We start from the raw sequence: 14,629 nt of genomic DNA on the forward strand, positions 1-14,629 counted from the left end.
TTATTCAAGAATACCTCCATGGATGGAACCACTAAAATGTGTTTCTTCTTTCGGGGTCAGCTGTTGTTTAAAGGCAGACCTGTTGGCTCCCAGTTAGGGCTTTTTGTTACAGAAATGTATCTCTTATTTATGTTTCCCATGTCCCCAGCTGGCAAGCATATGTTGTCGTTTAGGCTTGGCAAACTTCAGCGCCATGTCAAGACGACTTGAGAAATTAGCAGCCAATAAATCACCATCGCCCCCCGCTTCCCCTGCCTTGAATGGTGGACCACACTCCCTCTGATTTATTACATGATTTGGGCTAGTGTGTTTGTGTGTGTGTTTATCTGTGTGTGTGTGTTTGTGTGTGTGTGTGTTTGTGTGTGTGTGTACGTGCATGTGTGCTGCATAGGTCAGAATATGTGTGTATAGGAATGTGTGAATCTATAAATGAAAAAATGTGAGTGTTGTGAATATATAAACATATCTTGGTGTGTATTCATTTGTATGGGATCTGCATGATTTTGAATGCATCTGAGTATTTCATGAGGAGTGTGTTTGTGTGTGTGTATTGGGAAAGGGATGGTGGTGTGTGTGGGGGGGTGTAGTTGTCAAGGGAAGATGGTGTTGGAACCGGGGGAGTGTTGGGGGGAGGGTGAGGGGGTTGAGGAGGAGGGTGAGAGGGTCTGGAGATGAAATGAAAATGATAGATGACTGCTTTCTGTCATGGACAGTTATTTAGAGGTTCGCCGTAAAGCTGTCCGGGGAATGAACAGATTTTAGTCTAATGAGCAGAAAGGAAAGCCGTTAAAGTGGTGCGATGTGCTCAGCACTTCTTCCAAATGAAATAGTACCATTTCCCCCCTCATAAATGCAAAGGGTTCATATAACATACAGCAATAAAAGTGGCAGGGAGAGAGATAGGGAAAACCCCACTGAGCTTGTCTCATTCCTCCATTACCCTGACCATGAGGAATACCAGCCTTCGACATGGAAGGTGCCAAAAATATCGCTCACTCAATCTCTCTTATTTGGTTAGGTCTGTAAAGTCAATCTGGTGCAGTTGGCAAATCCATCCGATGGCAGCAGCCTCCCCAATCTGATAACAGTTGCTGGGGCGGCTTGGTCTTAAAATCATTTTTTCGGCTTTACATTGCACACCCCACAAACAATTGCTCAGGTGCCTCCGCTCTCTCTGTGAGGCTTGGATCATCCACTTCTTATCTGGCCCACAGTTCTACTTCCAGATCCACTTTGATTTACAGAGAATTTTGTGTTGGAAGCAGGTTGAGACTGAGCCAGGTTCTAATAAAACCAGTGGGTAGGATGTGGATTGGGTCTGTGTGATAGAAGCACTCGCTAGAGTGTAGTAGAGTGAGTGGTGCTAGACTAGAGGAATTGTAGTAGAGCTAGAGTGGTGCTAGACTAGAGGAGGTGTAGTGAGCTAGAGTGGTGCTAGACTAGAGAATTAGTAGTAGAGCTAGAGTGGTGCTAGACTAGAGGTGTAGTAGAGCTAGAGTGGTGCTAGACTAGAGAGGGGGTGTAGTAGAGCTAGAGTGGTGCTAGACTAGAGGAATTGTAGTAGAGCTAGAGTGGTGCTAGACTAGAGGAGTGTAGTAGAGCTAGAGTGGTGCTAGACTAGAGGGGTGTAGTAGAGCTAGAGTGGTGCTAGACTGAGGAGGTGTAAAGTAGAGCTAAAGTGGTGCTGAACTAGAGGAGTGAGTAGAGCTAAAGTGGTGCTGAACTTGAGGAGTAGTAGAGCTAGAGTGGTGCTGAACTCAGAGGAGTGTAGTAGAGCTAGAGTGGTGCTAGACTAGAGGGGTGTAGTAGAGCTAGAGTGGTGCTAGACTAGAGGGGGTGTAGTAGAGCTAGAGTGGTGCTAGACTAGAGGGGGGTAGTAGAAGCTAGAGTGGTGCTAGACTAGAGGAGTGGGGTAGAGCTAGAGTGGTGCTAGACTAGAGAGGGGGGTGTAGTAGAGCTGAAGTGGTATAGACTAGAGGAGTGTAGTAGAGCTAAAGTGGTGGACTAGAAGGTGGAGTAGAGTAGAGCGTAGAGTGGTGCAAGGACTAGAGGTGTAGTAGGGCTAGAGTGGTGCTAGACAAGAGGAGTGTAGTAGAGCTAGAGTGGTGCTAGACTAGAGGGGGTGTAGTAGAGCTAGAGTAGTGCTAGACTAGAGGGGGTGTAGTAGAGCTGGGGTAGTGCTATACTAGAAGGAGTGTAGTAGAGCTAGAGTGGTGCTAGACTAGAAGGGAGTGGAGTAGAGTAGAGCTAGGGTGGTGCAGGACTAGAGGAGTGTAGTAGAGCTAGGGTGGTGCTAGACTAGAGGAGTGTAGTAGGCGAGAGTGGTGCTGAGCCCAGAAGGGGTGTAAAAGCAGAGCTAGAGTGGTGCTAGACTAGAGGAGTGTAGTAGAGAGCTAGAGTGAGGTGCTAGACTAGAGAGTGGAGTAGAGCTAGAGTGGTGCTAGACTGTAGGAGTGGAGTAAAGCTAGAGTGGTGCTGACTAGAGGAGTGGAGTAGAGAAGGATCTCCTACCGGCTACAGTTCAGGACCATAGACAGCTCCCACCACAGGGTTCAGCTTCCAGCCTATGGGGAGAGAGATAGAGAGACAGAGAGAGAGAGAGATTGAGAGAAGAGAGAGAGAGATAGTGTGTATGGGTTAAGCAGGGTTAAACAAAGTAAGAGAACCCCAAACTCGTGAATATTGTCCTTCATCTACAGTATCTGAACAAAGTTGTAGCTTAGACAGAGGCAGATCTTACCATTTGTGTACGGGTTGGCCACTTTTTTTGTTTGTCTCACTCTTGCTGTTGCATTGTTCACTGTTCCCCCAAAAAAAATGGTGCCACAGTTATAAAATACCCATCAAAAGGCAGGCCAAATGACTGGCAGAGAAATACCACACAAATTCAGTCTGAATTATGCAAATGACCATGAAGTTCACAGGACTGGAGAGGTTCAATTAGCCAGAGGAGACAATGGCCTTGAATCACCTTTACATGAATGTTATTCATCATTTACATTTTCTTTTGAGATGATTCTATTACTGTAGCAAGTGGGAAAGCATGCACCAATTATCTACGGATATGAAAGAGAAAAAGCCAAAAGCAACACAGGTAATTGGTTGGATAAACAAACGTATTCAAAAGAAAAACAAAAAGACATACCACTTAGATTCCCTCCATTTTGACCTGATGGGAATGACTGAATAGTGACCTTAATTTATAGTAAACAAGACCAACATGAAAAGTAAACAAAACAAAAAAAACAGGCAAGACCAATTGATGTCAACAGGGTGTGTTGGTAGGTAGGTAGGTCTTCTTTATCCAGATGTGACAGTGAGGTCCTTATGGGATGATGAGAGCATGCATTCCCTCTCCAGTCATAATGATGGACAACTGGCACGTCCATCTTGACATGTATGGATCTCTGGTTCCACTGAGTGCTTCCGACACATACCATTATGCATGCATGCACGCACACACACACACACACACACACACACACACACACACACACACACACAGCGGGCACATGCTTATATGCAGTTCTCTTGTGGGACAAAGGTGAGAGCAGGGGCAAGGGAGAGGTCAGCAGGCAGGAGGTAGAAGAAGAAGAAGAAGAAGAAAGGAAACAGGAAATAAGGAAAAGCACTCTCTATTTTGCGTCCCTCTCACGATTTTACCCGTTTAGTTTCTCCCGTGCACGGTCGGCATCTGTGCTCGTTTCAAAAGTTACAAACCCAAAGCCCTAAGAGAGAGCCACGTGTGTCACCAGGCCAGTAAGACAGACAGGGACAGGAAGGTAGACAGGATGGGTAAAAGATAGGGTAGGAGGGGTATTAAGGACACACAGAGAGGAAGGAGAGAGGGGGAAGGAGAGAAGGAGAAGAAGAGAGAGAAGACAGGACTAGGTGAGCAGCAGGAAGTAGAGTTGTATATAAGCAGTGTTATTAATTCTGTGGTTGTTAGCGAGACGTCAGGAGCAGCAAACAGAGAGATCCAAGGAGAGGTAACGATAACACAGCCTCACACACAGACACACCAACACTAACAAACCTGCCTGTTTTACCCAATTAAACACCACAAACCACCTCTGGAGAATGTCACTGAGCATCGCAGGCATTACACTCTGTTACGCAACATTATAGTCTAATCATTATTGTGAAGACTTCAACAGTATCCTTAGGAAAAACAACCCCCAACCTCCACTGGAATTAGATGAAGTTGAGCAAGGAAAGAATATTCATAAATTCTTCAAGCAATTTAGTTTAATTTGATCATCAACCATTTATAATCCATTACAATAGCCAAAGTATGCTCTGTAGCAATTAAATTAAGCCATATGTTGGCTCTTTTTCTTAGACATATCATTATATTAGCATTCATCATTGTATTAGCTGTGTCTAAAATCTGATGGGGGCATTTACCATACTATCAAGGTATTGGTTGGTAATAAAGGTAGCTATACATATCACCAACAACATCTGTACATTAATAAATCACATGCTACCTCTAAGGAGGTGGAAGAAAAAACACTGGCTTTACAATGGGGATATCTCCTTTAAACGCACACCAATATACCCTCCTCCCCATCCCCCATCCTCCACCCCCCCCGTGCCTCTCCCTGAGGGCCTTTGTCCACCAGCTTGAGTTATGGGGAGTGGGAGACTAGGCCTGAGATCCATCAACAGCCTTAAGATATGCTGGCCCAACAAGTCCCAGTCCTTTGGTTTTATATATACATATAGAGGGATGGGAGGGAGAGGAGCCACGGCCAGGCTGATAATTGCTTGAAGATTATAATACATGTGAGAGATGGAGACTGCATTGTGATCTTGTATGCATACAAAGGATCTGCGAGCTCCTATTCCAGGCATAAATAACACGGTAGCTGTCCTTGGGGAGAGAGAGATAAAGAAATAATTTCAAAAAGGAATTGAGAGGGCAAAATTAATCCTTTGGACATTTCGCCTGACTATGGTTGGCCCCTCTATCTTTTTTTTTATCATGCACAAATAATTAGCTTACACGGGAGGGAGAGTGGAGCCACCATTTTTCAAAGGAGACAAACATATTGAATACAAATTGCCAAAGCTTCATAGAAATAGATTGTTTATTAATGGCCTGCTAGGTTCATTATATAGCGCGTGCAGGGTGCAGGAGAGAGGCATCATGGGTAATGGCTTTGTAGGGCCAAACAAACCGTGCTTCTTACGGGGGGAGGAGGCAGCTTTATCCGGTGCTCAATCTTGTCTGGCTGTGGGGGCTGAGTTGGAGCAGAGTATAGGGTTACCAGATGGGGGCTGGGTGCATACCTTACACAGACCCCAAACTACCAGGTGGGAGTGGGAATCGATCCCATTCATGGTTGAACACCCAGCTAGAGGAGGCTGTCTAATTTATGAATGGAATGCTCTGGAGCTTGGCACAGATGCTTAAATAAACAGTGGATGACTAGCACTGGGCTGTTTTACACCCAGAGGATGTTATATAGGACATGGTATAGAGCTACTGTACATGTATAGACACTGAGCCTGTTTTGGCGGTGATGGTTCCTATTTTTGCTAAGGCACTTGATATTTGATCTGGGTTGACAATTAGACTCTCAAAACCTAGAGGTCTGTATTCCTGGTCCGGTAGTAGCATTTTGAAACAGCTCAATCACAGATTGATTGATTGACAGGGTAATGATTCCCCAACTGAGCACAAAGCTAGAACAACAACCAAAGAGGCAGCGAGAGAGGAGTGAATGCCTGAACGCAGCTCTCCAGCTCTCCAGGACCAGGCGAGAGCACTAGTCTGAGCCAATGTACACCACGGCACTAATGCCATCATTACTAAACAGAAGAAGTACATGGTAATGAAGCGAGCTGGGGTTCTAGTTCACTTACTTTGGATCCTCGCTCATTAAAGATAATCTCCACATCTAGAATCTTTCCAAATTGCTGCGGTGAGAAAGGAGACAAGAGAGGAGAGATGAAGTTATGAAAAGAGTCAGAAAATGGTTATTGTTGCCTTGCCTTTAATGTTACAATTGTTATGCAATGATGTCAAATATATATTGTGAGCTTATCAAATTATATATATTTTTAATGCAAAATTAAGGTACTGTGTTATCTGTGTTATTTCTATTTCATGAAATCAATGATGTAAACAACTGTTAAAACAAATATTGTAAACACAGTAGAGTTAGAGTAACAGAAGATATTTCACACAGAGAAAAGCTACATCAACATATGGCAAGGTGGTTGTTTGTAAGGTTGTGATGTGAAGCAGCTCCTGAGGAAAACTCATTTTCTCAAATCCCTGAAACTGGGCTTTGACATGAAGAGATAGACCAGCAGGGCTTCTGCCTGCCCAACAAACAGGTGGCTTTCTTTCTATCTACACAGGTTCCTGCCATTTTCTCTCTCTTTCGCCTCCTCTCCTTTTCTCGCTCTTTGTTGGTGTGAGTGTGTTGTTTTCCCAGTGAACAGGACTCGAGGGATGGTCCCAAGGGTGTTACATGCTCAAGCCTTTCGGTTTAAGGGCTTCGACTGGCATTGAAAACAGAGGAATGAAAGCCAATCGTAAGATTCCCCTAATGAGTGGAGTGAGAGCCGCACTTTAAATTGCTGTCTACAATAGCGTATTATTTCATTAAAGTAATTACCCTGTCCAAGCGGGTCCGCATGCGCCTTCATTTGGGCACAACAGGGGAAGAAATAGGCCTTCCATGTGGTCGGGCTCAGTGGGAATGGATGGATCATTTTGACTGAGCCACTAATAGGGGGTTAGGAAGAACCGGCTATTATCTGCCTGCTCCCGGCCATGGGAGAGTAAGTGAGGAGGGAGTGGGTCTGGTGGAGAAGCCAAGGGTTTATGGGCTGGCAAAACACATATGACATCCTTCATCCCCAAGGGTCAAGTCTGACCCCCACAACCTTCTGAAAAAAAAGTCAGAGTTATTTATGACCTTCCCAACACAACGGCCATCTACATCTTTTTCATCTGGGATTGCAATTCTACATAGGCCCCCCCTCTCCACATCTGCCTCGTATGGCGCTCCAGCTCCATTGATTCCAATGGTAGCGCTTTACCGCATACCAGCTCCATCACACACAGAGGCCATTTTCCCAGCGTGGTGCCCCTCTTTGCATGAGATGACCCAATGCTTCCCCATGCAATGTGCAGATGCTAATTGTTTTAACCAAAGTAATGGGCTTATTGGCGTCAATTAAGTCGTTTCTTGGGAAGTCATCTTTCCCACATGGCACCAGGGATCTCAGCCGCTCCCAGCTCCCACACTATCCTTCCTCCCTACAACCCCTCCACGCCCCAGCTCCCAGCCCCAGCTCAGCGCAAACAGCTGCATCAGCACCACCGCCAATGTGTGGGCATCCAATCGGGGTCTCAGGAGACAGAACAGAGCTGGGGGAAGCTCACCTCCTTATCCTCACCCCCCAGATCAGCCAAAAGTAAACAATCAACATATCAATAAGGAAATGAGAAAAATCATCAAGGCGCTAGTTAATATTTGTATCTCGTGAACTCTTTTTTATGAGGCCTCGCTCACGTTCGCTCCGCTCCTATCTGAGATACAAATGCATTTCTACACTGTGATCAACTGGAATACCGCAAGAGCTATCAACCACGGATAGGGCGCCGTATGTATCCCTGCTTCTGATAGGCTACAACACCTATGAGAATGCTGTGGGGGAGGCTAGCTATCATTATGCATAATACAGCATGGTATTGTTGTGAGTGTAGAGATGCTGCTACTGTCTGGGAGTAGCAGAGTAGGGGGGCTAGGTGAGATAGACTGGAGCTCAGTGTAGCCACAGCTGTATGGTGGCCAAGAGGTCCTTGATTGCCCAGAGATGTTTCTTCACTGAAAGCCCTCGTCAAGCAGCCGGGAAGGAGTACTGTTAAAGAAGCCAGGAGCAGAATGAGGGGGGCAGCCCTCAAGCAACACAGCATGGTGCGCCGCAGGAGCTCTCCTTTCACTCCTCTAATCGCCCGCTCTCAAATATCACGCACCTCTAATCACTGATTAAGGTCCGCGGCAGTCGCTACTTAATGAGCTTTCATTCTGCGCCTCGATTATCCCAGTGACTCCAGAGGTCATCCTCTGCCACGCCCTTAACTGGAGGGGTAGGGTAACTGCGAACCCTCCCTCCTTGTTTAGGGGGCTAGCTAGCGTCTGTGGTAGCTCTCTGCTGGTGGCTGATGGAGGCCCATGCTAGCGTGTCAAGTCACTGGAAAGCTGGAGAGAGAGGCTCTTCACACCGTGTGGGAGCAGATGGAGGCTCCTGGGGGGTAGCAGCAGCAACTTTTCGGTTACGGCTGCGCTGCGCTAGGTTTCCACTTGCTCCCACCAGTGGCACATGCACCCATCTCAACGTTACCTTTCCTCTTTCGCTTTTCCTCTGCCTGCCTGTTGTACTACCCGGGCTCTGCTCATGTTTAGCTTAGTATAAGCGGCTTTGCTGCGCTGGCACAGCCATTAGAACCAGAGATGGGGCTGCACACCACTCTGACCACACCACACCAGGGGGTGGAGGCGGGCTGAGCGGGCGCGTTTGTACAGCACAGACATGCTATCTCCTCTCCCAACCAGCAACCGGCTCCTGCCCACAACCATCAATCCCAGGACCCAGCCATCTGACTGCCTGGAAAGTTAGGGGGGGCTGCTGGAGGGCACACTGCACGGCCGGGCACACAAAGCCTCGAAGCTAATTACTGAGAGTGCAATTGGTTTTGGAGTTCACAGGACCTGCTCCAGAGCTGGAAGCAATAAACCCAACAATCAGACTTAGCACAGGAAGGAAGAGTGGAGAGAGAGAGAGAGAGAGAGAGAGAGAGAGAGAGAGAGAGAGAGGGAGAGGGGGGAGAGAGAGCAGCCGTGTTGCAATCCAGTAATTTTGTGTGCGCCCGATCCAGGGCTCTCTGCCAATTAATATCATCAGTTTGGCGTGCGTCTCCATAGCGATGAAAAATTAACACCTATAGCAACTATAATAACCTAAATTAGCGTGCAACATTCAAATTAGATTTTGGGCAATACTCCGATTGAATCCATTATAATTCTATACTTTGTTTGTTGTGTTAATTTTTAGGACTGGTGTGAAATGCCGAGACAGAGAAGTTCCCACTTCCAGGGAAAAGAAAAGTACACCTGTTCAGGGATCAGGATAGATACCATGTGTGTCTGGACTTTCTAGAGAGAGAGAGAGAGAGAGAGAGACAATACACACTCCAGGCAGGTACCGTGAGAGCATGCGTGGGTGGAGGTAAAGAATGGTTTCTCCCAGTGGGTCTAGGGAGAAGGAAGGGATCTCACCCTAAACATTTACCGCAGAGTGGGAATTCGCGGAAGCGGAGAGAGGATGTTGGGAGGCGTGTAGCCTCTTGGGCTGCTGCTTCTCCGGGAGTCGAGCTGCAGCTGGAGCCACCAGGGAGACCTCCTGATGCCGCGTCCACGTCATCCCTATCTGCCAGGAAACAAACAGCAGAAAGACACAAGCAGCTCATTAGTTCCTACTACTGTACCTTCGCGGGTCACATGGTGAGGGAAGAGAGACAAGGAGGACGGCTAACTAGCTTAGCTGGTCTTCAATCCTGCGAAGCAGACACGATAAACAGCTGATGAGTTATGGTTTTAAAACCTGGTCATGCATTAATATACAGCTTTACAAATCTGCTTGTGAATCTCTTGCGCTAGCTACCCTGGGCCACAGGAAAAAAGATTGAGGGTTTGACAGAAGGAGCATGGATATAAAGCATAGATCCTAGCGCTTCTGGCACATCTAGACTAGAGACACATTATTGGTGGTGTTTGCTCCCAGTGCCGTAGGAGTGCAGAGGCCCAGAGCTCCTACGTTATTGTCTCCATCATTATGCGAATGCAATGCTGACATTGTGGTATAAATGACATGTCTGATGTCTATGGCTTAAAATCACGACTTGTTTCTCCCTCCAGCACAAGAGTGATGAATTTCAGCACGGCTGCTGGCAGCTTGTTTACTCAAAAAAACCGAGCCCAGTTTCAGAGGGAAGAGGGTTTCTCAAGATTTGTTTTCTGTAAAAAGCTTCACTGGTCATCAGAACCATTTATCCCTCACTCTCCATGGAAGGATCGTGGAGTTAGGGACCAACTCTGTCTGCATAACAACAAATTGGATCATTTTAAATGTGTTTACCAAAATTAAAACACAGACATCTTACAGACACTTCCGGTGTTTACATGAAATAAATGAAAAAGCATGATAGAGAGGGAGGAGAGAAAAAAAGAAAAGAAAGAAAAAGAAAATAGAGGGGAACAGTAAGGAAGCGGGGCCTGGCTTAAGAGAGATGGTACAATAAGAGTGAGGCCTGGTTTAGAGAGAGTACAATAAGGAGTGAGAGGCCTGGTTTTAGAGAGAGAGAAGGAACAATAAGAGTGAGGCGGCCTGGTTTTAGAGAGGGAGTACAATGGGGCGAGTCTGGCTTAGAGAGAGAGAGAGATAGTACAATAAGGAGTGAGGCCACGGAAAGCAGAGAGGAGTACAATAAGTGAGGCCTGGTTTTAGAGCGAGAGAGGGCTCCCAATAAGGAGCGGGGAGCTGGTTTAGAGAGAGAGAGAGGAGTACAATAAGGAAGGCGAGGCCTGGTTTGGAGAGAGATGGTACAATAAGGGGAGCCGAGGTCTGGCTTAGAGAGAGAGAGAGGGGAACAATAAGGGGCGAGGCCTGGTTTGAGAGAGAGAGGGTACAATAAGGAGGCGCAGGAAAGCCTGGTTTAGAGAGAGAGAGAGTACAATAAAGAGAGGTAGAGGCCTGGTTTAGGGGAGAGAGAGGGTACAATAGGGAGGCTGAGGCCTGGTTTAGAGAGAAGATGGTACAATAAGGGGCCTGAGGAGTCACAAGCGGAGAGAGGAACAATAAGAGGCGAAGCCTGGTTTAGAGAGAGTGATGTACAATAAGGAGGCGAGGCCTGGTTTAGAGAGAGAGAGTACAATAAGGAGTGAGGCCTGGTTTAGAGAGAGAGAGGGGAACAATAGAGAGCGGGGGCTGGTTTTAGAGAGAGAGAGGGAACAGTAAGGAGCGAGGCCTGGTTTTAGAGAGAGATGGTACAATAAGGGCGAGGCCTGGTTTAGAGAGAGAGGTACAATAAGGGGCGAGGCCTGGTTTAGAGAGAGAGGGTACAATAAGGAGGCGAGGCCTGGCTTAGAAGAAAGGGTACAATAAGAAAGCGAGGCCTGGAGAGAGAGAGGGTAAATGTTTGAATATGATATGCTCAAACTCCAAGGTCCCCAGCGGATGTGCTCCGTGAGCAATGACAAACACTCCACGTGACTGGCTGGCTGGAGTCACGCACGCAGAAGTAACACACACGCACACACACCCACCCACACAGATGAGAGAGAGAGAAAGAGGGTTGAGTGGCGGTGGGGGGGGGGGGGGGGGGGGGGGGGGGATAAGATAGTGAGGGGCGAGAAGGAACTTTTAGATCTAGAAACAAAAAAAAGGCAGACAGAACATCTGCACGTACAGACACACACACACAACACACACAGACATCTCTCCACCCTCCCAACAACCCGGTGGCTGCAGGCATTACTGGGTGATACATCTCCCCGCCATTTTTAGAAATGGGCTGGGGGATTTAGTCAAATTATAATTCATCATCATGGCAGTGTTATCATTATCATCATGATACCAGTAATGATGATCGCCATCATTCTCATTATCCCTCTCCAATCACCAATCTCCACTGTAATGGCCCTCATTTATTTAGCATTTTATGGCCCGTCCGAGAATGGTGACATACATTGTTAAACAGACAGTTGTTTGATTCAAGGTCCCTTAGTCTCCCCTCCAGCCATCCAGGTAGAGACCACGGTGGTGATGGCAGGTCTAGAGAAGCCCTGTGTTCAGTGATGTTCAGTGATGTTTAGTGATGTTCAGAGGTTATCATGTGGAGAAGGGCACAGGAGCCAGTGGAGGGGTGAGCTGGGTTGGCTAGCTGGCTCCAGTATCAGGCTGGTAGAGTAGTGGAGGGGGTGAGCTGGGCTGGCTGGCTCCAGTATCGAGGCTGGTGGAGTGGTGGAGGGGTGAGCTGGGCTGGCGGCTAGCTGCTCCGGTATCTGGGGCATGGTAAGAGTAGTGGAGGGGGTGAGCTGGGCTAGCTGGCTAGCAATGTCAGGCTGAGCCTGGGTAGTGGAGAATTGAGCTGGGCTAGCTGGCTCCAGTATCCAGGCTGGTGGAGTAGTGGAGGGGTGAGCTGAGGCTAGCTTCAGCTGGCCTCAGGTATCGGGCTGGTGGAGTAATAGTGGAGGGTGAGCTGGGCTGGCTAGCTGGCATATCAGGCTGTTGGTGGAGTAGTGGAGGGTGAGCTGGGCTGTGAAGCTGGCTCAGTATCGGGGCTGGTGGAGTAGTGGAGGGGTGAGCTGGGCTAGCTGGCTCGGCAGTCCCAGGCTGGTTGGGTGGTGGGAGGGGTGAGCTGGGCTGGCTGGCTGGCTCCAGTATCTGGCTGGTGGAGTAGTGGAGGGTGAGCTGGGCTAGCTAGCGGGCTAACAGTATCAGGCTGGCTAGTGGAGTAGTGGAGGAGTGAGCTGGGTTGGCTAGCTCAAGTATCAGGCTGGTTGGAGTAGTGGAGGGTGAGCTGGGCTGCGCTGGCTGGCTCCAGTATCCAGGCTGGTAGAGTAGTAGAGGGGAGCAGGCTGGGCTGGCTAGCTGGCTCCAGTATCAGGCTGGTGGAGTAGTGGAGGGTGAGCTGGGCTGGCTAGCTGGCTCCAGTATCAGGCTGGTTGCTGCGGGTAGTGGAGGGGTGAGCTGGGCTATTGCTGGCTCCAGTATCCAGGCTGGTTGCTGGGTAGTGGAGGGTGAGCTGGGCTAGCTAGCCAAGCTCCAGTATCAGGCTGGAGCCAGAGTAGTGGAGGGTGAGCTGGAGCTAGCACAAGCCTTCCCAGCTCCGGTATCGGGCTGGTGGGGTAGTGGTTGGGTGAGCTGGAGGCTAGCTGGCTCCAGTATCAGGCTGGTTGGGTAGTGGAGGGGTGAGCTGAGCTAGCTAGCTGGCTCAGTATCAGGCTGGTAGAGTAGTGGAGGGCCGTAGCTGGGGCTAGCTAGCTCCAGTATCAGGCTGGTGGAGTGGTGGAGGGTGAGCTGGGCTGGCTAGCTAGCTCCGAGTATCAGGCTGTGGTAAGAGTGGTGGGTGACATCATGTGAAGGAGGGAGGGAGGAAGGGGTCCTCAGATTCCATGTCCTCCTGTGCTAGAGAGTTAATAGCCTGAGTAGCCATGTTGGGTCCCAGGGTGACCCCGCGGCAGACAGATGCCCGACTACTGTGGAGGGTGACAAAGGCATTAGAACCACGGGTCAATCTGTTTCATGGTCACACATGGCTTACCTCGACATGCTCCGTATGTTACCAGACTACCTGTGCCCAACCTAGGGTCATCGGCCACTCATAGTGAGTTTAGCGTTCTTGTCGGACGCTGGTTGGGGAGAAGGTGAGATGGTTTCCAGTGTAAAACCAGCGAAGCATGCGTATTACTTAGGACAGGGGTCACAACAGCGCCACTTGCTTCTTGCCCAGGACCCCTTCGAGACAACACGACAGGCCCATCTTCGCTAGAAATAAATATTTTTCACGTCTTGTCTTACATCCCGGGGAATGATAAAGGCAAGAAAGAAGTTATCAACATTTAAAATGAATAGATTTGGTAGATATTAGTTTTTCATTTTTTTGACGCCTCCCCACATTATAGGGAAGAGGAAGTGTAAACTCTTGTGTGTGTAAACTTGTTGTGTGTATGTACCGACATGTGTGTGTAATGATAGATGCACACACACGCACACTACATGTTGTTTTTAAATGTATGTAGCTGTTGGCCGGACCCCAGTAAGAGCTAGCCTGTCGCTTAATTGGCGTGCGGCTAGTGGGGATCTAATAAGTCAAATCAAATCAAAACTCTAACATAGCCTATTAGCTAGAAAGGTAACTCTAAACACATTATACTGCTCAAGAGCAGTTGTTTTAGCCTGGTTAAACAAAAGGTCAGCCGTGTGTTAGCTTAAAAATAAAGCCCAAACAAGAAAGCTTACCAGCAGTCAGTAGCACTTGGCACTGGTAGTATTCGCTTGGGTGCTTTTTCCAAAGCCTATATCGAATACTCCAATGAGTGTAATTGGTGGCTCCGATGAGTGTAATTTGCTCCAATATTAGGAGTTGAAGACAATAATGTTGACATCATTAGAAATGTGATATTCTCATCTGTTCTACCTCTTGCCATGTAATTTAAAATGTATTTATTCTGTTGTTGCTAGCGATATTCGTAAAAACATTTGGAGGAAAAAATCCACTTAATTTAAAAATATATATTTCCACGGACCCCCTGCAATACCTCGGTCCCCGGTTTTAATACTCCTGCCATAGAGACCACGTTCAGTAGCACTTTACCGCGTCCGGCGGCTGCTGTCACAGTCGCGGCGAGGGAGGCTGCTGGGGGGGATGAGTGCAGCGCCTGGCGTCATCCGCCCACCACGCTGCCTGCCGCTACCGCCCCCGCCATAAGCGTAGCTGTCATCTCCAGGTGATGGCGAGTCACCCCACCCTGCTTCCTGTTCACTCATTCCTCTAACAGGCTCCCTCGCCGTTTTTGCAAATCACTTGCGAAGTGCTGTGCTC

The 14,629-nt window shown here is 48.2% G+C and overlaps 1 pseudogene; it reads right to left on the minus strand.

Moving 5' to 3' along the window:
* The window catches only part of LOC123486370, a 96,775-nt pseudogene that overhangs the window by 13,749 nt on the left and 68,397 nt on the right, over positions 1–14,629 (minus strand).

The sequence above is a fragment of the Coregonus clupeaformis genome, unplaced genomic scaffold (assembly GCF_020615455.1).
Source record: "Coregonus clupeaformis isolate EN_2021a unplaced genomic scaffold, ASM2061545v1 scaf1178, whole genome shotgun sequence".
Taxonomy (NCBI): domain Eukaryota; kingdom Metazoa; phylum Chordata; class Actinopteri; order Salmoniformes; family Salmonidae; genus Coregonus; species Coregonus clupeaformis.